The sequence below is a fragment of the Strigops habroptila genome, chromosome 7, assembly GCF_004027225.2.
Source record: "Strigops habroptila isolate Jane chromosome 7, bStrHab1.2.pri, whole genome shotgun sequence".
In the NCBI taxonomy this organism is placed as follows: domain Eukaryota; kingdom Metazoa; phylum Chordata; class Aves; order Psittaciformes; family Psittacidae; genus Strigops; species Strigops habroptila.
The window spans coordinates 67080286-67104218 of NC_044283.2; the positions used below are offsets into that span (position 1 = coordinate 67080286).

Sequence of the window (23933 nt, forward strand, 5' to 3'; positions counted from 1 at the left end):
TTTTCTGCACTTCACAGTCCTTTTATAGTGCAACTCAACTCATGTATATTTACCTGTGAGGAAAAGAACAGAGAGGGGATGGTCTTGTCAGTAAAGCAATAAAGCAAAACTTAGAATACTTGGATTTAGTTTCTAACCAGGTTGTGTATGTCTTGAATGGTCAGGATGCTTAGCGATATTTCAAAAACCACTTGAAGGCTTTTCAATGAAACTCACTTGCTTTTTGGAAAACAAAAGTCACATTTTTCTTCTCTCAGCATAATTCCGAGGCATTTTTTGTACCTCCCCAGGAAGACGGGCATGCAATAGATTTTCATACATTCCATTGGAATTATTTTGAAAAATAGAGGTGGTAACACTTTCTTTCTTTCCTCTATCTTGTTCCTTTGTGAAGGAAGCTGTCTTTTGTTGAATTTACTTAGTACAATGAAGCTGGGAGCTGAATAGCCATCCGCTGAATGGTGATGATGATGCTATGGAAGAATTCGTAATTCCTATGCTATCCATTTTGCAGTATGAAGGAAATGGGTCACAAATGGTGAGTAAGTTACTCAAGGGCACCAAATGTCACAGGAGGAAGAGATGGCTAAGTATTTCCACAGACCATTGAAACTTAGCAATGAAATAAATATAAGGGACTGAATTCATTATGGAGTTGATTTAAATGATGGGCTTAAAGCTCCAATTAGGAAAACATGCTTAGGTCTCATTACAGGCAGAACTACATTTAAATGAACTCTTAAGTAGGACTTCATCTTGCATTTAAAATTAAACCTGAATTGAAGGCTGCTTTTTCTATTAAATGCTAATTTACAAAATCAAAACTTTCAGTAATTTATGGGTATCTGAAAGCAGTTTCATATATGTTATGCAATTATAACTTCAGTAGTTATTGCCAGACCCACTTCTGCCTGTATACCCATGTGCAAAAGCGCTTAAAAATGCACACTGCTGAGAAAATACAGTGTTATAGATGCAAAATAAAACCTAAATGAGATTGTCCTAAGTTATTCACATTCCGTATACTGCAGAATATCAGGATAGAAAGTTACATTCCTAGTATTAAAAAATAAAGTACATTATTAACTATTGATTTTTTTTTTTTTCCTTCAGACCAGGAATGTAAACTGAATTCTGATTAGGCCTGATTTTGCCTAGTAATTAATGAAAATGATATTAGGTCCATAGATATCAGAGCCTGCTGTTCTATATGCTTGTCTTTTGAAAAATGTGTTTCTCTTCTTACATATGCATTCTTGCAAAGATTATTCATGGATTTCCAAAAAAGGTTTCAAGCATATAGATGGGCAACAGTTTCTAAGTGTTCACCGTTCTGGCTTTTAATTATTTCAGTGATTGAAATACCTCTGCCATCTTTGGATCACTTGTCAGTGAACCTGACATTCAGATAATATTTGGGGGGATATAATACTTTTAGACGCTATAATTATGAAAATTCACAATATCAGAAATTTCCTACATTCATCTTGCAGAGTGTGCTCCAAACAGTTAATAATGTTGTGATGATTAAAAAAACTGCAGAGATGTATGTATGCAGGCAACATAATTTTCTCATCCAATTAAAGCAACCAGGTGTGATGTTTCTCATGCTGTTATTTTCAATTTTGCTTAAGGACTTGCTGTAAATAGTCTTAGTCTTTTATGCTTAGGAAACAGTGAGTTAGTATGTAGTATTTTCTTATTTAAAATGTGTGACATGCTGCTTTTCCTTCTAGTTCAAGCAACCAGATGCAGGGGAAAAAAAGTAGAAAGTGTTAGTGCCACAGTATTATATGCCATGGACACTGTAAAAAGGCACTCGGGAAAGCAGGGCTGGTCCTGCATTTCTTCAGGCATCCAGTGAACATGCAAAGGGGCTCAAAGGCGTCTTTCTTTTATTCCGTGGAAGATGGGTCTGGAGAGAGGTGGCTGGGGTCGTGGCACTGTGTGGGTTGGCTTTTTTGTAGGGATAAATGAAGACTGTCATGCTGTGAAGGTCCAGGCTGTTTGAACCACCTTTTTACAACAACTTTTGCCGGCATATATTGCACTGGTATCTAGACTGACTTGTTTGGTCAGCTGATCTTTTAATAAATCACAGCTGGTGCAGGGGAATCACTGTAAGACCTATTTAAACACAGGTTAGAGAAATCAGGATTTTGGCAGGTCTGTGATGGGGGCGGGAGCCCCCAGGTGTATTTAATTGAGAGGACTTGGATGGCTGTAATGTTTGTCCCAGGTCACTTCACTGGGAAAATTATAATCTTTGTGGAGCGACTTTCTTGGGCCAGTCACCTGTATTCCCTAACCTTTATGAATTCCCTACATGTCTCTCTGGCTACTGCCTCTCCCAAAAAAGCTGCTTACTTACAGGTAAATTTTCAAGCTCTCTTCACTCTTCCTAAACAACTCCCATCCAGCCCCGTATCTCCTCCTGAACAAGAATAATAAAAGACTATACAAAAGCAGGTTCTGGGATGTGCAAGGATGCTTCTTGCTGTCATTTATCTTTGTGAACACCCTGATTATAATAATGAAGCAAATAAGACCCAAACAAATGTTTTAGAGAATATATTTCTTTTGCTATATTGCATATGCTGAAATTATACAGCCTTTATAAAAGTCCCAAATGAAGTGAACAAAGTAGAATTAGTACAAAACAGGAACTTTTCAAATGTGATTTCCATCACTGGATATAACCAGACCTGTTATTTTTCTCTGACAAATGGCTCCCAAGTTGGCAAAAAATACAAATGGATTCTTTAAAGAACATAATTGGTGACTGCTTTCAGTTTTGGTTGTTTCTGAGGAAGTTTTCCACCTTTAATTCATTCTTTATAGTAATGGGGTATTTCCTCACTGTGCCATTGTAAGTGATGATACAGATCCAGCTGAGTCCTCGGAACTGAGTGTAAATTTAGAATTAAAGTTCCTTGGGAATGCAGAACTTAATGAATAGGAAATTTATAAAGGATTGTATTCTACTGAAGCACTATGCTTGCAAGCTCCTCATTCTCAATACCATCCCTTGTGCACAGCCTCAAAAAAATCCTTTGGGGGTGATGAGTAATGCACCAGTGTGAACAGAAGCGGATTTGGAGAGAAGACAGGATGTTTCTGATCACTTTGGAAAGAGATAATGTCATTATACTAAGTGAAGACCAAAGTAATCTATGGGGTGGAAATCGCAAGATAAAGCTGAGGGTTTTATTTTTAATCCTCCATCCACATCCACATGCTTTAGACCCTTTAGGAAGGCCCTGCTAGTTGAACAGAATGTTGTATTATTTCAAATAAATGTATTAATAGAAGATATTAAAAATCACTGTGGCTTTAGGTAATGTTTTTAATGTTCGGCTCTGTTTGACACATCTGTCTGGAGCCATGGGAAAATTGCAAATTAAAAAGATCCACAAGATATGCACACCCCAGTGTCTGGGAGAGACTAGTCATTTGGGTAGGCCTTTTTTTTGCATGCTCTGACCCAAATAGCTTATTTTTCCCCTTTGATTTAGAACACAGCAGAAGTTATTTGCTATTTGTAGATCAGGTTATTTGGGTCAAAGCACTGGAGTAGGCCTGAAGTATCTGAATGGCCAACGTTTTTTCCTATTCTTTTTTTTTTTTGCATCAGCTCTGTTCTACTTCACTGCTGCTCCACATCACAGCATCAGTGACTGGTGCCAAGCTCCCTGATCCCAGCACAGCAAAACTCCATCTGGGTTGGAGTGCAGGTGAGATAAATACGCCCTGCAGGTATTTGTGGTGGGCACTTCTCTTTTCAAACAGATTCAAGCAGTAGTTGGCGAAGAACATGAGCTGCACGCACTGCACATGATCTTTGATAAGCCACTCGATACAGCATTTCTTAAGTGAAAACATAATTCAAAAATTATGCTGGATGAGAACTCTGCCATTAGGCAATGACAAGTAAAGGGTAATGATCAAAAAGTACTGTAGCTAGCAGAGAGCTGCAGGAATCATCGCTTAGTCCAGTCGTCCTTAACATCTGTGGAAGAGCAGGAGCAGCATATTACTATTTTGGAGGGCATAGTTAGCAGGGAAATGTTGAAAATACCCATACAGATACAGGATTGAAGTGGATCTGGGAAAAGATAAAAACTGCTGCTTAGAAAATTATCAGAAATGAGGACAATGTGGGGAAAAGTGATAATGTTATAGACTTCAGAAGAGCAAAAGAGAACAGATTATTAGATGGGCTTCTGTATGTCAGCGTAATAGGCAAAAATCAGTTTTATATATGCAGAATTAATGAACCGGGAAAGAAAGAAATGATAGTGAGAGAGAACAGAATATGCACACACCCTCCAAGTTCACTTTGTCTGATGAGTCTGATGATAACTTTTCTTGTACTCAACAGGGAGTTAAAAAGAGGACACCAGGAGACAACCTCTGCTTTGGAGTTGGTCCTCAAAGTAGGTGTGTGACAGAACATTGTGGTTTATTGCTGCAGCAAGGAGTGTCCTGTAGTCCTCTGTCTCTGCTTTCCTTTCCTTTATAGCCTTCATTATTGTCCCACAAGTAGCATTCCAATAGGAGCTTTAGATTTCCTGCTCATCCTTCACTATTCAGTGGGGGAACTGAATCTGGGAATGTTTGGCAAATGCTGTTCATCTGTGATTTAAATATATGAAAAATAGGTGTGAAGTGCTGCTCAGCTGCATGCCTACTATGTTTCAGGTTTCTGTATTTATGCTGAAGTCAGTACCCTTATCTAGCCACTTCTTAATGAGATTACATGTACTCACACACCAACTGTGCATGAATTTTTACAGATTTCCATAGCAGCTGCATCCTGCAGGATATACAGGCTGGTTTAGCTTTGCTTTTGAAGAGAAAAAAAAAAAGGGAAGGAAAATGTTTTTTTAATCGATTTTTTAATCGTTGTAATAAGATGTAACACTTCCATCAAAGTAAACTCTGGCCTTTTATCATCTCCTCTTATGTACTGCAGTTCTTTACTAGTCCAATTAGCCCGAATAGCGAATGTTCCTCTCCTTAATTCACTGTGTTGGGACAGTATCAGCAAAGTGAGTGACCAGTTTAACCAGCTTTTGCCCAACAGAACTCAAAATGCTCTTTTGTTCTATCAATCACCTTTTTTTTTTTAAGATCTTCTAACACCTGAAATAGGGCCAAGGTTTCTTGTTCTCTTGCCTGCAGAGTCCCATGTTTAATAAGGAAAACACAGTTGCAGTGTTTTGGCATTGGGCATGGAACAATGTTTGGGTAGGAGCTGCACCTAAAATTAGTATCCTCAGAGAACGCCTCAAAGGTATCTTAGGTGCATTTAAGCTACGGAGGGCAATTGCTGAATGGTGTGAAGACTTCTGCTCAACAGTCAAAAATGTCATAGATTTAGAGAAAAGAATTTTCTGCTGTGAAGCAAAGGAAAAGTTTTACTTGCATAAAAGCCTAACAGGAATATTTGACTGACTTTTCAGAAGATTTAGATTTTAAAAGAACATTCACACTATTGAGTTTTGTAATTAAGGAAGGAAATTATGTGCATTTCAACTACAATTTTGCCATGTAATATTGTTAATTTTGCACAGTTGTTATGAATATCTATCTAGGGTGCTAAGATCAAAGATAAATATGCTAAAATTAATGGAAAACCCCGAACCCTATTGCTATCCACAGATTAAAAAATAGTTGAAGAAAAAGCCACATGAATTTAAATGGTTTTCTTACAGATCCTTGCATTGTGTCATGAACATCCTAAATGAATCCTTACTATATGTAAGAGGTTTTTGTGTCATCCAGTGAGTGATGAAATTACCTTCAATGGTATTTTTTTTACAGACAGCTGTTTCACATGCATTTCCATTAGAAAGAACAAAGTGTTCAGGATTAAGATGAGAGTGCTCTTCAGTGGCCTCAATAGCTGGCTCATTCAACTCTTCAAACTGTCAATATGCCAGATAGTGCTATGTAGCGTTCCCATTAAACATTTTAATCAAGAAAAACTACTGTAATAGCATCAAATTGGGCATATAATTAAAACAGCAAAATTTCATATTTTCTCTTTCATGTAACTGTACTAGTTCTCTAATAAATTTCATAAAGTTGACTCATAATTCTACTTTGGCATTCTGACAAAAGAACAGAATTCTTTGCAAGTGTTTGCTTAATTTCCATTTTTCAAACCTAATTTCAATTTTTATTGCTTCATTTTGAATATACTGATTAAAGTAATATTAAGTCTTGCGAAGCTTTGCCAAAGAAAATGAAAGAATGAAATTATGTATATTTAATTAGCTACAGTTCTTATTTAGGCACAACTTATTCTTTCTCTTTTAAGGTTGATTTTTTTTATCAAGTAAACTCTAAATCACTTGTAACTCATTACTCAACCCTGTAAGAAATATGGGGAGTGAGAGCGATGAAGCACCACTTTAATATTTAAAACCTGTTCATTTAAACAAGTGCATACATATATTATTTAAGTAAAATTCAGAAAGCCATTTTATATTTAATATTTATTTTAGAATTTATTTTGTATTTATTATTTTCTATTTGTTATTTTCTATTTTTTATTTTAATTTTTTTGTTCTCCTCAGGTCTTCTCAAGATCTGTATTTCCACTTGTACCACTCCAGCATTGGCTTCAACATTTCTGCTTCTAGGTAACAGGTTTCTAAAGAAACAAAGAATAAAACATGGCAACATACGAAAAAAAAATTATTAAAAAAAATATTAGAGTTTAACTCCTGAAATTCCTAAGCATTCATTTCAGTTTAAAATACATTTTTAGGTATGGCTTCTATTAAAACAAGCAGGTATTAGTGTTGTTTGTTGGGGAAAGTGGTGTGTTTCTGTGTTTTCTGTCTCTAAGTAGCCTTCAAAATGCTTAAGTACAGAAGTAGTTGTTTTCTTCCTTATTTAAAAGTGGTTTTGTTTTCACGGTCAAATGTTTTTGGTGAATTGGGATTATGTTCAGCACCTTTACAAAGTACTCTGAAATGATCAAGCCACATTGAACTATTATTTCATGTGTCACATTACAGAATGAGCAGTGAACACTAAGTCAATCAAACATAAGTGTGACAATACTAATTTTCAGTCGAAAAATAAATTAATTAATTTCTATCAAAAAGAAAAATATTTAGGATTTACAATTCAGCATCATACTTACACAGAACTAAGGGAATGAATCTAATAAACCTTTGTTCATAGAAACAGTTAGGATTGAAGATGACGATCTCTCAAAGTTTAAGTTGTAATGCCTCTTCTACAATAGCTTTCCCTTTACTCTGAAGGGAAGAATACAAAACATAAACTAACTGCCCTCTTTTCCCCAGATCTGGGAAACTTACTTACTCCAGTGGACCTCTCAAGAAAAACCAATAGTTTCCTACTCAAAAGCAACCTTTATAAAAGAAAAAAATCAGGGGTAAAAGCAAAACACGATTGTAAAACCACTTTGCAAAACTGAATAATCTATCAAAATTGAGAATGAGAATACTTTGAAATGATGATTTCTGCTATTTGCAGAATAGTAGAGTAGCTGATGAAGTAGGTAGGTAGTCCCTTCTCCTGGATAAGCTCCTACAATTTTTTGTCCAAGTCTTGAAAAAAATCCAGTTGTCAGTCACTTAAACTCCAGCCACATAACCACTAAATAATGTATTTTCTGTCATATAAATAAATTCCCCTAATCATGAGTAATAGTTAAAGGGAGCTCAGAAAAATCCAACCACTAGAAAGACTGTTATCCTTGAAGTTCTCTGTGATTTCCTCTTGCCATAGGCAAGCATTTTAACGAAAAACTAATCCCTAAGTAAAGGGTTCTCTTTTCTTTCCCTTTCTTTCCTTTTTTCCTCTCTCTCCCTCCTTTATGGCTCCTTCATTTCACCGTGGAAGGCTGCAGTTAAGACAACACATGCATCAATCAACTTGGACATCACATTTAGCTATTCCAATATGAAGACTAGTGTCATATTCATCCTCATATCAGACTCTAACAACTTAACGTTGCAAATATATCCACAAAACTGATCTGTAATACACAAGCAGGTTAGGCACGGCCCAGACTGGCAGTTTCTTGGTGCCAAAACATACCAGCAAAAAGGTGTTTCTTTAGTAGGACCCATATACCCTGAGAACTCTGGGTTGCTCTTATGACTTTGGTCAAAAAAAAAAAAAATTAAAAAAAATTACTATCTTTTAAGATTTGGCCACAGACTTTCCTTTTCAACAATGAAAGTTCTGTAGTGTATGTGTAGTGCTGTACAGCTTCCCTGGTCATGATTTCTTAAGCTTTTTAGTTTAAAACTCTAGTAATTGTAAGCACAGGAGCAAGGAAAAAGAGCTTCTGGGTACAAATGGCTACAATGCCATACAATTCTGTGGTTTTCTCAGTCAATTCTATTTTGAAGTACCTCTGAGAGTCTAGCCAGTCTACTGCTGGAAATGTCTCTCATGATATATGCCATATAAAGTACATACTGCCTTATAATACGATTTAGTTTTACTTAGCACATGTTTAATAAGAGTGTCTCAACCCACTAATTAGAACAAGTAACCCAGAGGTCCATTATGAATTGCTAAAAGGACAGATATGATATCCCTAGGAAAGAAATATGACTGCCTTTATTTATTATTAATCATTACTATAGTTAACCAATTAACAAAGCATTTTATCCTTTCAGGATAGGCCATATTTCTATGTTAATTATTATCACTGAGTTATTAATGCTACATAATAAAAGAATTAAACATTTTGTGTTACTTTGCCCTAAGCAAACAATAGCCCTTAAGGTTTGAAACCTTCAACCCCCTCAATAATTTATTTAAATAGTAAAATAATTCATTTTCTAAACGATATAACCATATTTACACTGCAAGTAAATGGGTAAATGGATAAATATTCTGCATTCAGGCAGAAGCACCTCGGTCTTCACAGCAAGGACTTTTGCTTTGCCTGCTTCTATGTCTCAATATGTTATTCAAGCTCAGAATGCGTGGAATAAACTTCATGTCTACTTGCTGGAGTCCTACTGTCAAGTCTTAGTTTTGCATGAAGAGATTAATCAAAACATCTCATGCGTATCTCTAAAAGAACTACTATCCTGGCTAGGGAAGTAAGATGTGTCCTATTTTGATCTCTTTGTGTAGAGTAGTTCACTCTCTTGAGAACAAATACTTTAGTTCTTGTTTCCCTGATTACCATGTCAAGGTTTTCAGTGGAGCAAGAACTGGATTTGTGGCTCTTCGTCTTCAGGGGGGGTACTCATAGCCCTTGGCTAAGGAATTGCTCTCAAGTTTAGTCTTTTTTTGGTGCACTGAATATTTAATTAGTTATTGCAAAGTGGAACAGCTTTCAGGCTGAAATGGGAGGAGGGGAACATTTTCCTCCCTCATGAATATCTTATGGGATATTCTCCTGGAAGGTAAGAAGAATTCAGATCTTCTCAAGCAGCAAAGAGAGTGAACCCAGGTCTTTTACAGATAAGCCCAGGGCATAGGCTTGGAATTAAATTAACTGGAAAGCTGCCTAGTACTAAATGGGTCAGGCTGTGTCTGAGTAAAAATAGTCCAGGTAAGTTAAGTCACCTTGCTTTTGCTGCAGTAGGCAGTCTCCCAGTGAATCCTGATTCCCATCTGCCTCTGACGGGATCCATATTTGAGGCACAGTTTTCCACCATCACAGTTTCTAATTGTTTCCTTAACCATGTGCACTAAATTTTCGTGAATCCTACTGTAATCTTACTATTAGAGATTTAATTGTCCTCCTGCAATGTGTAAGAGACATCCAAACCAAAGCAAGGATGCAGACTTGACTAGGTAGCTACACAGCAGAAAGAAATTGTTTTCTCTTAGTTTAAACATGTTTGAACCTTTACTGGAGCAAATACCAACAGGTATCATGGCCTCCAGGAAAACCAAAGGGAGTACCCTAGATGCCTGGACTTCTCAATAGTATCCTAATGTAATAGACATTGTTGAAAGGGAAGTTTAGAGAATTAGTGAATCCTTTTAAAATTATGCTTGACTGGACATAACCACTGTGAGAACCCAAAGATTATACATAGTATCAGGTTTAGCTTCAGTATTAGTTTCTTATTTTTATGTGTGTGTGAATTATCTGTATTTTTAATCAAAATGGCATAGCCCTAAGCTAAAATATTGTGATGGATCTGTGCCTAAAATGCACACCCATCCAAGATTCATTGAAAATAGAAAGCACAAAGTGGTTCTCAATAACTTTCCACTTTCTTCTAACCTAGATATTACCTTTTACTTCTGAAAATCATCAGACCTTGATAGATAGCTTTGGTGTTCCACCACTTTTCTTTGTTAAATATTTAAACACTCAGCAGGTTTCCTCTTTTCATGTTTATGTACCAAGTGGAAGCTAAAACAGAAATAATGACAAACTTTTGTTAAATGAAAATTATGTCAGTTTGAGGCTAATTTTCCCATTGTGACTATGTTTATCATTCAGTCAGCAAATACATTTTGGGAATCCATTTACAATAAAATCTCCAAATGGAAGATTTATCTGAGAAAACATTCTAGCAGCATCAAATTATGGCAGTTGTTAATGATGTAAATAAACAAGTATTTTGTAAATTGATAATGAATGCTAACTTTATGATAACTGAGAATACCCCAGCTTTCATTAAAACCACTTTTCCTTGTGAATACCCTGTACAATTTGCAGTTTTTGTTGCTTTCCAACCTAAACTTAAGCCATGATACAAAGCTTTTTTTTTGTCAACATATTTGCATTTTAAAGGGCATCTATACTACATTTTTACTACAAATGTAATCTATACTAAACGTAGTCTATACTACATTTTTACTACAAAAAACATAGTAGAAAATATGTGGAGAAGAAAGAAAAATGGAGGGGATAAGGTTGATTTCACTTTGGCACTTCCACTTCTTCTATTTTCTTGATAAGACCTGCCAAATTTGATTCTTAAATATGCATATACAGCATATATCAAATGTGCTAGTAAATTTACAGAAAGGAAAATTAAGACAATAATTCAATTCAAAATGCTAATTCTTAACTGATAGATTAGTTAAGGTTTCACAGCTCATTATACATTATAAAGGCAACACAGAAGATGCTGTTACTAATCACAGGAAAATGTTAACCTTAAAAGAAAAATTTATTTGTTGAGGAATATTGACTTCATAATATACTTTCTTCCCCAAAGGTCAGAAATACCTGAAGCCATGGATTCTTGCTACGGTCCCAGGACAAAGGCCACAGAAGCAACACAATATTTGGAATAGAGCTTGGGAAGTCAACTCTCCTGCCAAAAAGTAGGATCAGCCACACCTGTCTCTGTGCGGATAGATGTTTGCTAATATATGTTCTTTAAAACCGCTCATGACTGATGGAAATTCCACAACCTCCTTGAATAATTCACGTCAGACTATAGCTATCTGAACTGTAGAAAAGATTTGTCTATCTTAATATCTAACACAGGGTAGGTAGCTATTAACACCAGTTTTATACATGAAAAAAAAATCTTTAAAAAGTCTTTAAAATTTAACATTAAATATATCTTATTATTCTCTTCCTTTTGTTAGAAAAGTTCAAAGAGATTAACTGATACAACCGAAGTCAACACTGCAAGTCCATGAAGGAAAACCTGGGTGGAGTGATCCATTTCAAGCTTGTTTCAAGGTAGTTTAAGGCAAAAGTCTTTTCCAAACTCCCCTCACTTTTCCAGTCATATAAAATTCTCCAGCACAACGATAAGCTATCTTTCTACACTCTTCATGTAATCAATCTGTGTTGTTAATAGCTCACCAGTGAGTTATGTCTGCATCACCAACCCTTTTGATGGACAGCTTTTTATCAGTAAGTTGCAGAAGCTGTATAATAACAAATTCCAAACTTTCTCTTTTATAGAACAAAAATGCATTTACATAGCCAGAGCTAGAACTGTATTTAAATTTAGAGGTATATACATTTCCGTAGAACAAACTGCATTTAAACTGATACATTTGCTAAAATCTGATATTTTTATTCCTATTGATGAAAATGAATTATTTTTTTTACCTCCTAGTTAGTTCTCCCTGTCTCCTTCTCTTGCTCTCTCCATCAGTATCATCTCCTCAGTATCCCCAGGAATCTGGATCAAAACTTTAAGGGTTGTTGAATGCAGCAGAATGTGTCTTCTTAGCGGTGTAATGAATCAATAGATTTACTAAATGTCACACCAGGCTCACACCTGAAAAACAGGAAAGACTCTGAACATAACAAGAAATAAATCCTTATTTTCTGTCTCGTTCATTTTAACAAAAATCAGTTCTGAAGGACTGAACAGCTAATGGCATTATGTGTAGGTGTGAGTAGTGCTACTTTTTAAAGATTTTATTTTTTTTATGTATAAAACTGGTATTAATAGCTACCACCTACCCTGTATTAGATATTAAGATAGACAAATCTTTTCTACAGTTCAACTTTGACACTGAACCTTATTCCTCAGCTGCATACAAACCCACTGCTTTACCAAGCCAAACTCACAATTATAGCAAGATTCTCCATTATGAGCACTGATCAGAATTCTTATCGGGGGAGATTAAGTTATGAAGATCCTAATTCTGTTAGCTATCTGGTGGTACCTTCATCCATAACAGTTTCTATCCACCTTCAATTAAAGCGTGTTTTTGAAAAATTTACAAGTTTTGCTGGCAAGTGAGAAAGAATGGGGGGAATAAAGCTCTAGTCTTGTTACTGCTTGGGTGTCTTTTTATCTGAAAGACATCTGGGAAGAGAAAGAAGCTAGGCAAAAACTGATCCTTGCTGTGAGACTACGGAGGGGAGAAACAGACTTCTAGCAGTTAAGAAAGCTGTTCAGATTTGCTCATGAACTAAGGACAGATGTAGGGACTAACAGCTCTTTTCTGAACTAACTGTAACCTTTAAAAATAGTCCAGTTTGAGTTTGCATGAGTCATAGTTCTGGTTTATCCATGACTTTTATTTTTAGTGTAGTGCCCCATGCTTTTGCTGCTTTTCATCAGGTAGCTTGCAGGATATTATCACCCTCCTATCTGTTGTGTCTACGCCTGAGGCTTTTTCCTTACCTCCAGATGCTTCAAATGGTGCAGCAAAGTGCGACCGTAATGAGGTCTCCGTAAGCGCCATGGGGATAGCACGTCAGAGGTCTTGTTACTTCTATGGCTGCGGAGGCTGGCTGGGAGCAGTGTAGCTAGGTGCGTGGAGAAGGGAAATGGAGCAACAAAGTGTAATTACCTAACACGAGAGTGCTGGAGCCTGCATTAGTGTCACTCTGCTGCTCCTAGCAGCAAAGCTCAGAGGGGGACCTGGTGAGTCTCAGCTCAGGCCCAGCATCCTGGCCAGCACCGACCTGCACTGCACACCTCCACCTCCAAATGGGAGCAATCTCAGATGCTGCGCTTACTCTACTCTTCATATCCTAATACCACCCCACCCCAAGATATCTGAGGAAAGCGTTAATAAGAGATAGACAACACACTGATTTATATATATATATATTTTTTTTTTTTTTCACTTAGCCAAGGAAAATAAGAACAATGAAATCTTTTTGCATGATTATGCCAGGAATGCTAAAAACTTTTTTGGCATATTAACTACCTTTGGTTCTAGGTATTACGTAGTAATTAGTTACTTGCTCATACTTCAAAGATGTTGCAGTTAAAATAATGTTTTTTACTAGATGTGCAATAAAAGCTAGTCAGAGATATGATAAATAATTTAGTGAACAGTTTGGTAGACACCTTTGATTCACTGTGGACGTAATTATTTTATCTGAAAGCTTAAACAAACACTTGATCATACCCATTTACACATTACTCATCTTGAAGGTGATAAATGTGGTATTATGCCCAATAAACATCAAATAATCTGTATTTGAAATTTCAAATTCACAGAATGTACATGACTTACATGACCTCCAAGTGGTCTGTTATGGTAAAGATGCTTTAAAAATTCCTAGAATAGATGGTGTTTTTATAACAAAGATTAAAATCTACTTCGAAGCAATGAATTTGCAATGCAAGTATATGAGTTCCCTGCAGAACTGATATTTAAGGACTAAGTGTTGATTTGCTGTAATTTTTGTATTTCATTGAAGTTTGAAGGGGTGGGGAGGTTTTCTCATTGCTAGTTATCAGATGTGTGTTGAAAGAGCTCACTTCATGTGCTATAAGCTCTTCTGTAACATTTTTTTGGTGCTTCAGGTATTTCAATTAAACTAAGTACTGCAATGCAAATGCAAGATGAACTTTGCAATATCACTTAAGGTTCTTTGGTCACAGTAGGGTTGTGGAAGTTTCAAAGGAGATCATAAAGAACTGGAAAACCAGTGATTCTTCACTGATCATTATTTAATTAAGTGAGTTATAAAAAGGGAAGAAATAATAAAGAAATTACAGGAAAGGTATTGAAATTGAGTTGCGCTGTAAGATGAAAAGCAGCGGTAATTATTACTAAATTATTTCCTCTAGTCAGAAAACAGCTGACATTTAATGAATGGCAGCAGCTCAGTTCCTTCAAGGCAGAAGAAGAAATGGGGAAATACTTCTATTTTTGCCTGTAGTAGATTATACATGCTTAAGGAGAAGAGAAAGTATCTTAAGCAGTGACTGAATACTGAAACTTACTGTATCTTTATTTTCTCTGATTTGCTTTCTTCTTAATACAAAATAAGAAAAACAGTTTTACCTTTAATATTGAGAAATATACAACCAAAAGTTTCCAGCTTTCTGTAGAATTCAGCCTCTTTAGTGGCAATATCATGATGAAAAAATCTTTGGGTTTTATTGAAATTATGTTATTGTTTTTTTATGTACTCTGTTATATGCCGTATCAGAAACATCTCATGCTGAATGATACTCTTAATAACCACTTCCAATAGGTTCATTTCTTTTGGTATGTTGTGTTTAGTAATGAAAGAAGTTTTGACTGAGTTTGCTGCAGTTGATTTTCAGAATGACTTTCAAATGCACTGCTTGTCTGCACGCTGAAGTGAAAATGTAAGCAATACCAGTGACAAGCATATTTTGCTTTTTTTGCAGATTTCAAACACTTTCTAAGGTCAAGTGGGTATTGCTGGCCAAGCATCAGTAGTTTATTCGTTGCTTGATTACAAGTGGAATTGTAAATGGAATGAAATAAGATGGATATGGAGGATTACCAACTGCTGTTGGCATACTACTGCATGCTTAAAGATGTCTTCATTCATTAGCAGACTGTTTTAGCCTGCCAAGTTGGAAATGAAATGCAAGTCACAGCTTGTACATTTATCACTGTAAGGAAAGCATCCTGCCAGTACTGGTTAGGCAAAGTGTACTCGTAGCCATTAGTAGTCCAGTCTGATTACTGGGCTCAATCTGTTTCTAATGGCAACCTTTGCAGTGACAGCATTGTTTCCATCTGTGCTCACATGAGAAATTTTAAATCTTGGTGTTTAAAGTTCTTAAATAACCTTACAGACACAATTATTTACTTTCTTAAGGATTGTTCCAGCTGGTGTACAGCAACCTGGTATAGGCATAGGCAGGTGCAACAAGCAAACTGGCCCCTACCTTCTGCTTAGCAAGCCAAATATTATTGTTAGCCAGTACTGCCTCCAATTGCAACAGGTACTGTGACTTGGTATCTTTGGTTTGTTCTCTTAAACGACCTGCAATTCTCCTACCAAGCACTACAGTGAATGACTGTGCTCCTTCTACTTCTGAGAGAAAGCTGGTAAGTGCTTTAAGTGGTTCTTAACAAATCTAAAGTGAAATTGGGGGAGTGAATACAGATGGCAGGAGAAAACTGAGATAGGGTAGGTGGAGAGAAGGAGAGAAGAAGGAAGGGAAGAAAGAAGGACAGGAGAGAAAAGAAGGAAGATAGATGCAGGGGACAGTGGTGGGAGTGTGCTGATTGGTCATGGAAAAATTATGGGACAATATACATTAAAAAAAAGCAGTTGCCTATAGCATGTTTTTCTGAGTTTTACTTTTGCTGCTATGTTATGTCTTGTACAATAAATTTTAATCACATACGTGTCAAGCCGTACATTATTTCAGCTTTGCTAAATCTGTTTATAAACTTTCTCTCTGTAGTACATGTAAATATTTCTCCTTTAGTTTTAGGTTCAAAAAACTGCATTACCAAGTGGGTGTATTTTCTTGTATTTTAAATATGTCTGATGAAGTAGAACTTCTGTCTTCTGAGGGGCCTACCTGTAGTTACCTTGGAGGTCCTGAATAGTAGGTAAATAATCAATCAAAGTATTACTTAAAGTATGAGCATAATAATGCAAAAAAGAGAAGAATGTGCCAGTTCTCTTTTAATTCATACCAAAATGCAATATGCCTACCTTTAGAACTGATATGCTTTTAAAAAGCTCTGTTCTTCCCCTTTATCTTGAATAGGCCACGATAAATTTACAATTGGAATTCATCCTCATCAAAGTTTTATTACACTGTACAAGAAACAGCCAGTTTAGGACGTTACTGACTCCTGGCTGCCAGTACCTCTATAGTAATTTATTGCTCTTCCAACACAGCTGGAAAAACAAAATTACACCTCATATGTGGCCAGTTTCTTAAAAGAAAAGCTGGCAGTAACAACATCTGTCATGCTAAAATGGCCTGGCTGACTTGGCAAGCTGGGATGGATGGGCTTTGTGGTAAACTCCAGAAGAAGTGAGATGTCAGGCTTCCCTGAGCATCTGACAGCAACTCAGGCACAGGGAGCCCTAGTTGGGATCTCTGTCCCAGGAGGAAGGCGGATTTGGCAACCCTTTTCTGTTCTTGAGTAGGATAATAGGAAACATATTTTACTCTCCTGGTGAATATGTGAGGATGGTAGCAAGTGTCTGAGTGTCTCCATAACTGGAGACCATTTATAGAGACCATTTCAATATTGGTTAGTATGAAAAAGTAAGAGTAAGTGACAGTGTCTATGAGCAAGTTAAAATGAATGTTTATATTGAAAGGCTAAAAAGCAGATCTTAGTACAGGACAAAGAGTGGGTTCCACAAGGCCAGAGGAAGAATGTATCTGATTGAAAGAAAAACCCAACAAGAAGACAGAGGGGAAGGCAAGGCACCTAGGGCACAAAGTCAAGAGAATAAAAATGGAACACAAGAACAGAAAATCAAGAACAACTATTAAGAGGGAAAAAAGTGTTTTCATAGGTCTATAACAAGATGGTATCTGTAAATAAAATAATACTACAAAAGTTGAAAGGACTGGGTAACACATTATATGTTCCGGAACATTTTTCTTTCTAGTAATACCTGAAGAAAAACTGTGCCTTCTGTAAAAAAAACCCAAAACACTCACAAAACCAAACAACTAAATGACAAGGGCCTTTATAAAACAGTCTTAACTTGTTTTAAAGTCTGAACATATATGAACATATATATATATGAAATATATATCTATCCAAATTTCATAAATAGTTAACTAACAAACTGAAGCAGAGGCCAAAAGCCTTTGACACAAAGGTTTAAAATATCCTATTGCCATGATCTAGGGTGAGGTGTCCCTGCCCATGGCAGGGGGCATTGGAACTAGATGATCTTAAGGTCCTTTACAACCTTAACTATTTTATGACTCTATGAGAACTGGGTTCATTAAAAGAAAAACCATTGAAGCAAAGCTCAAATATCTGATATATCCAAATTCTTCCAAGATTTGTCTGTTACTACTGTGCACACTGCATTTCTATGATAGTAATTTAGCCCAGGTCCCTCCTTCAAAACCAAAATTCAGCTTCCTTGATGGGAATTGAGAGAAAAATGGGCAGAAGAAAGTGACTGTAACTTCCAGGGTTAGAAAACAGTAGAAGAAATTCACCTAGAATAAGGACTCATTCTCCAGAGGTGAGGGTAGGATATTAAGAGTAGTATTATTTTTCAAGATATTAATGACCAGTGGGATGTTTTGAGCAAATAAACATAATTTAATTCTTAATGAATTATCAAAAAAAAGAAAGAAAAAAAAAAACTCACAAAAAACCCAACACAAAAAAAACCCCTCCCAAATGACTAGAAGCAAAAATTGAGTTACTACGATTTAATTTTAGCATAATTCTGTTGCAAGCAATCTTAATACTGAAAAATGAATTGAAACCATGCTGTCTGGTTAGTGAGCAGTGTAATAATTAAGCTGCAATAAACAGGAAACTGGGTCAAGGAGCTCAGATATATTACAATAGACCAAGGTTTAGAGTATCTGAAATTAATGTTATATTGAAAATAACTAAACAGTCACTATTTCATTTCTACAGAGATCTAATAAAATTGAGACAGCAGCAATGTCCGGAGAAGTTACAAGAGGAAAATTCTGAGTGCTGAGGTGTGTATAGAGCAATTGATTAGACAAAATGTATTTCTCAAGATAAAACAAATGCTGAAATAAGGACACTTTACAGATTCTTCCTTATTCTGTCCCAAAGTCAGATCCACATGCTGCAGTTTTAATGAAAGTACATCAGGGAGAGCGAGCATGGAGGTGAGTTTCTGATTTGATTACAGTTAGTCACGATTTAAAACAAAGACATGGAATCAGCAACAGGTGCGAGAAAAAAGGCACAGACGTGACAAAAAACATGAAATCATAGAATGTTCTGCTTTCAAAGGGACTTTAAAGATCATCTAGTTCCAACCCCCCCACCATGGGCAGAAACACCTTCCACTAGACTAGACATTAATACTAAGGAAAGAAGTTGAGGGAAGGGAGGTGGCTATCCACCAAGGGTGATGGTGTTCAGAATGTTCCTGGGAAGGTGGCTGCTGGCCTGGAGGGACCATGTTAAAACATTCTGGTATTACACTCACCCCAACCCACTGTGGTGTGTTTTAGCAATACAAAATTGCGTGTGCAACCATTTTATGGGTAATTCTGCTGTCAAGTCTCTGCATTCAGTAAAAGTGATCATCCAAAGCAAAGCTATCTGAAGACTTAGGGGCAAAGTTTGTGTCATGAGGATTAATTAATCTCACCTAAGCTTAGCTGCCTGTGGTGCAGACATTACAGCAGAGCTTGTCATCCTCAAATTAATTTACAGTCAATGAAGACGTTCTTTGGGGTGCAGATCATCTGACCGATTTTAGGTATCTATTTTAAGATGTGCTGAATCTTACCTTACATATTTTTTTCTTTTTTTTTTTAATTTCACGTAATCATATGGTGATTTTTGACTAGCTGAAATGAAGTAATACCCTTGGCAACTCTGTCTGGTCAAATTAATATTGTTCTCTGTGCCTATATTACCTGCTCAGATGAAAATTTTTAAAGATTAATTGAATATTCTTCAGGAACATTTTTTTTTGGGGGGGGGGTACATAAAACTGCTACTAAAGATGCTGTCATAGAGATCGTCAACTATCTATGGACCCAAGCCACTTGTTCTAGGAGTTCATTCTCTCAGCAGTACTCTGCATCACACTCATATCTGAAAGCAGATACAAAACTTCTATGACTCATTTAAACAATACTTGGAATTCAGTCAGTAGAAAAACTATTTCATATTGTTACGAGGCTTTCTTGTTTTACTTTCCCTCCTCCTAATAGTTGCTTAACATTTTCCTCCTTATCAAACCCAGGTTAAAAATTCAGTGTTCTGAATTAGCATAATGACAGCCTTGACATTTATTGATAAATGTAGAAATCAAACAAATAAAACAGCTAATACGGAAAAAAAAACCTCAAACCCATCCTCACATCTCTGGTATACTTGTACCCACATCACAAAAATGCTAAGAAATGAATGTAGAGAGGGTTAAACTTGAAACATAAACTCAGCTATATTCAAATTAATTTGAAAGCATGAAATAATCACTGTTGAAAATTATGCTATTAAAAAAATTAAATTAAGATTTGTGACTCACTTCAGTTTTGATTTTATCCCTTCTGCTCTAGAAAATTACAAACTGCATATCAAGCGTCTGGTGGGGTTTGGGAGGCAATGACAAACATCCATTCCAAGATAGATCTTTTAGATTGAGACAGTACCGACTCTATGAAAAAGGGGATTGAGACACCTCACTGCATTTCTTACATATTGCAACCCTGTTGCAATTCACCTGTTTTTCTTCAGCGTAGAATGTTTTGATGTTTGTGATTCCTTTTACAGTGTTTTGAGAAGGAAATATTATTTTTCAGGATCTTGATGTTGTGGGATTTAACATTTATGATACGTTTTGAGTAAAATATTTATTTTGAAAACAAGCAGCAGCATGTTTCCAACTTCCTCATTTTACTGTGTTTTCTAGCGTTAGCTATAGTAGAAAACCTAGAACTGTTGAGCCTCTCTATCTGACATCTACACAAACTGTTCAGCTGTGGGAGACAGAAGTATGCAGCTATAGCTATTCCTGTCAGCAGTTACAGTATTTCTGCTGCTTTTATGGCACCTTCTCCCACGATCAGCTGAGCTCATGAGAAACTATGGAAGAATCATAAAAATGTTGGTTGGAAGGAACTCCAGTCTGATCCTTGGACCAGCACTTACACCAGCAATAGTTTTTTGAACATTTTGAACATATTTTTACCCCACAAATATGAATTTCAGATAGTAGAGTATGTTCTGTGTATGTACATGAATTTATAGTTACATTAGAATATAATGGATCTTACTTCAGTAATTTTTTGCAGGAATGTGAAAATAATACTGTGGAAAAACCAAGAACCATTTAAAACCAAGTTACATACTGTGTATATACTCTGTGGAAAACTAGAAGACTAGAAACAAACAAGCATGCATTTATATATTCATACATATTTATATAAAGTTTTTGATGAATTTTCTTAATGTAGATTATTATGGATCATATAAACAAATCCAAATCAACTGATATTTGATCTTAAATATTAGTTTATAGCTTTGTGTTCAAAAGATTACACCTATGATTTCAATTTTCTGATTAACTATTAAGACTCTGTTCTAAATAGGCCCCTTTCTTCCAAGAACCCATATGAGCTTAAATATCAACTGTTACCCAGAAATACTGCATTTACAATTAATAATGTATGGAATTAATCTTTGGACAAGAAGAAGAAATCATAGATTCTGAATCTTGACATATTTTTCTCTCTAAAAATCAAGTACAAATGCAATCTGGGTTTCTTCACACCGTAGAAGAGGCAGCTGGTCTAGTACTGATCTTATTTATGTTAGCATTATGCCAGCGTCAAGGAAGATACTCTTCTGTTACTGTGGAACCAGTGAGAAGAAAATTAGGCCAATTTCTGCACACAGACAGCAATGAAGGAACCATTTGGGAATACCACATCTAAATTTAATAAATCTGTGCCACACATGGCTCTGCAATTCAGACTGATCTCACAGAAGTTTTGTGTCTAAATGACATCAGGATCTGACCCACTAATTCTAGATTTGGGGAGGAGGGGGCAGAGGAGGTAAGTTCAGGCTTGTGATGGCAAACTCTGTAACAAGAAGAATTTGAACTGGGTTTGTGATTGTAGGAACGTAATTTTTCTGTATGGGGCTTGTATATTTATAGATAATGACTGATATCTGTATGTAGAAAGGGATCAAAACTAAGAATAGTATAAATGAAACCATAATAATTTTACTGCCTTAGGATCTTGAATAAACAGTGGCAGGTGTGAGAAACTGCAACAAAATACTAGTCCGATGCTAGATGACCTTTTTTTATATAATGATTTCCAGGCTTATGCCACCCTGGAGTTAACCTCTGCATTAGAAGTCTGCATTAGAATTTCTAACCCAGACAAGTTATTTAGCTTCTATTATGGTCAACAGAGGAAAACTTTCTTCAAGTAGAAAGCGGTTTCATCTCGCCCACATTACAGCACAGAAAAATGTGGTCACAGCAGCAGTGAAGCAGAAGAGGAGGATACAATCCTAACAGGAAAGAGATATGACCATCCACAGGAAGAATGCACAGAAAATGGCTGCATTATGATAATGGTGGTGTATTGATTTTACAGCATCCTGCAAAAGAATCTTAGCAAGATTGTGAGGAGAAGGTTCTCATATGTGTTCTCCCTCCAACATCAACTGTATCATTAGGTTTGAAAGGTAACTTCACATGAACTAATAAACATTGTCTTTGTATAATTCTAAGCATAATGGAAATACAAAATGTGCTGCAAAATTAATGTAGATGTAATGAAACCACTGAAGAAGCTTGCTTTTGTGGTGTATTAGGACAACATAAGAGGTGCCAGTTGGCTTATATAGACAAGGCGAGGCATGATTTAGCCTGACTACTTCAGTTTATCGGTATTAATGTATGAAGAGCACTGTTTGTTGTGGGCATTAGTTGTTGTCTCATTTCACCTCGCGTTCTGAATAATAAATGGTTATGCATGTTGCCTTCAAAATAATGTCATATAAATTTTACATAATTTAGTTATTAAGATAATATGTGACAATATTTTTGTAACAGTATCCTCCCCATCACTCAACCGCTTCTGAATGCTAAGGGCCAATTAGATGATTTTTGCCTCTGAGATCTGGTAATCACTTGTTGACAGATATTAAATGATTCATCTAAACACATTCAACTGTTTTCTCCCATGACAGAAATATCATTTTTCCTTTTCTTTTTTTCTTTTTTTGAATGAATGTAGTGGTTGGGTAATTAAAGCTCAAGAAGTTTAGAGCACCCAACATCTGAATTGCACTACACTTCAAAACTATGAGCACTTAATTTATAGTGCACTTTTAAAATTAATTGCAAGCCCTACCATCGAAGTAGCATTATTCTCCATTAGGAGAACATTTTGCTCTCCAGTTGCTTTATGCTGCAGCCACCTCTGCAGAAAGGTCTACCAAGCAAGCACGTTCATCAAAAGAAAGACGTTGCAAGACACTTACTATGGCAGAGGTCTTTTATTGACAACATCTAGGCTGCATGTAGTATAGCATCTCTGTAAAAGCTCCTTAGGTTTGCTCCTTTCCCTGTGGCCAGCAGCAGGGCATTCCTAAAATGGGAGTAGGGGTTGTAGCTGAAGAAAAAGCGTGGTGTCATCCCTTCCAGTTTCAGTGCCACTAGTAACTGATGTGACTACTAGAACCTCTCGGGCTCTGATGAGATGTGAACAAGAAACAGAAGGGATATGGGAGAAAAAAGTTCTCTTCTGCAGTGCTTGGTCTATGGTCCATCATCCTCTGAATACCACTTGGTGTTCCTCAGCACCACGCATGCATTTCGTGGTCTTTTCCAAAGGCTTTCCTATTGGAAAGCCTACCTATTGGCTTGCTAGTCTGCAAAATACAAGTGCAGCTAGTGAGTTCTTATTTCATTTATATAAAAGGATAAAGAGAGTCATTTTAACAAAACCTCAACTGATTGCAAGTTTATGAACTGCATCCATCGTAATCCAAGGCAGGGATTTTACCTTGAAGTATTATACTCAGTTAGGTTTGGAAATAAACCGGCAAAAAATGTGCATAAATCTGCTACAGTAGTTGCTTTGAATTCTGTATTCCCTACAAGCTCACAGGCTAATTAAGTTATTACTAAAGCATTATGGCAGCATAAGAAAAAATTATGTAGTGTTTGTAAACAATGCTGTTCTAATTGCTTTGAGTTTTGAGTGTGGGTTTTTTTTCAAACTATACTACTTCAAGAATCATAGAACCGTTAGGATTGGAAAGGACCTTAAAGATCATCTAGTTCCAACCCCCCTGCCATGGGCAGGGACACCTCGCGCTAAACCATGTTGCCCAAGGCTCTGTCCAACCTGGCCTTGAACACCGCCAGGGATGGAGCATTCACAACTTTCTTGGGCAACCCATTCCAATGCCTCATCACCCTCACAATAAAGAACTTCTTCCTTATATCTAATCTAAACTTCCCCTGTTTAAGTTTGAAGCCATTACCCCTTGTCCTACCACTACAGTCCCCAAAGAAGAGTCCCTCCCCAGCATTCTTACAGGCCCCCTTCAGATACTGGAAGGCT

The 23933-nt window shown here is 36.4% G+C and overlaps 1 long non-coding RNA gene across 3 annotated transcripts; it reads left to right on the top strand.

Annotated features, from left to right (window-relative positions):
• The first annotated feature begins 432 nt into the window (after positions 1 to 432).
• LOC115610852 lies at positions 433 to 22792 on the top strand. Of its 3 annotated transcripts, none has more exons than XR_003992359.1 (9): positions 433 to 538; positions 3635 to 3734; positions 4382 to 4440; positions 6585 to 6650; positions 11196 to 11471; positions 11575 to 11671; positions 15054 to 15726; positions 18265 to 18332; positions 21673 to 22792. It is a non-coding gene; the product is annotated as an uncharacterized LOC115610852 (long non-coding RNA). The 3 variants fall into 3 exon arrangements; XR_003992361.1 differs by having other exon boundaries at positions 21766 to 22792; XR_003992360.1 differs by lacking the exon at positions 21673 to 22792 and adding an exon at positions 18433 to 18489.
• Positions 22793 to 23933: the final 1141 nt, after the last annotated feature.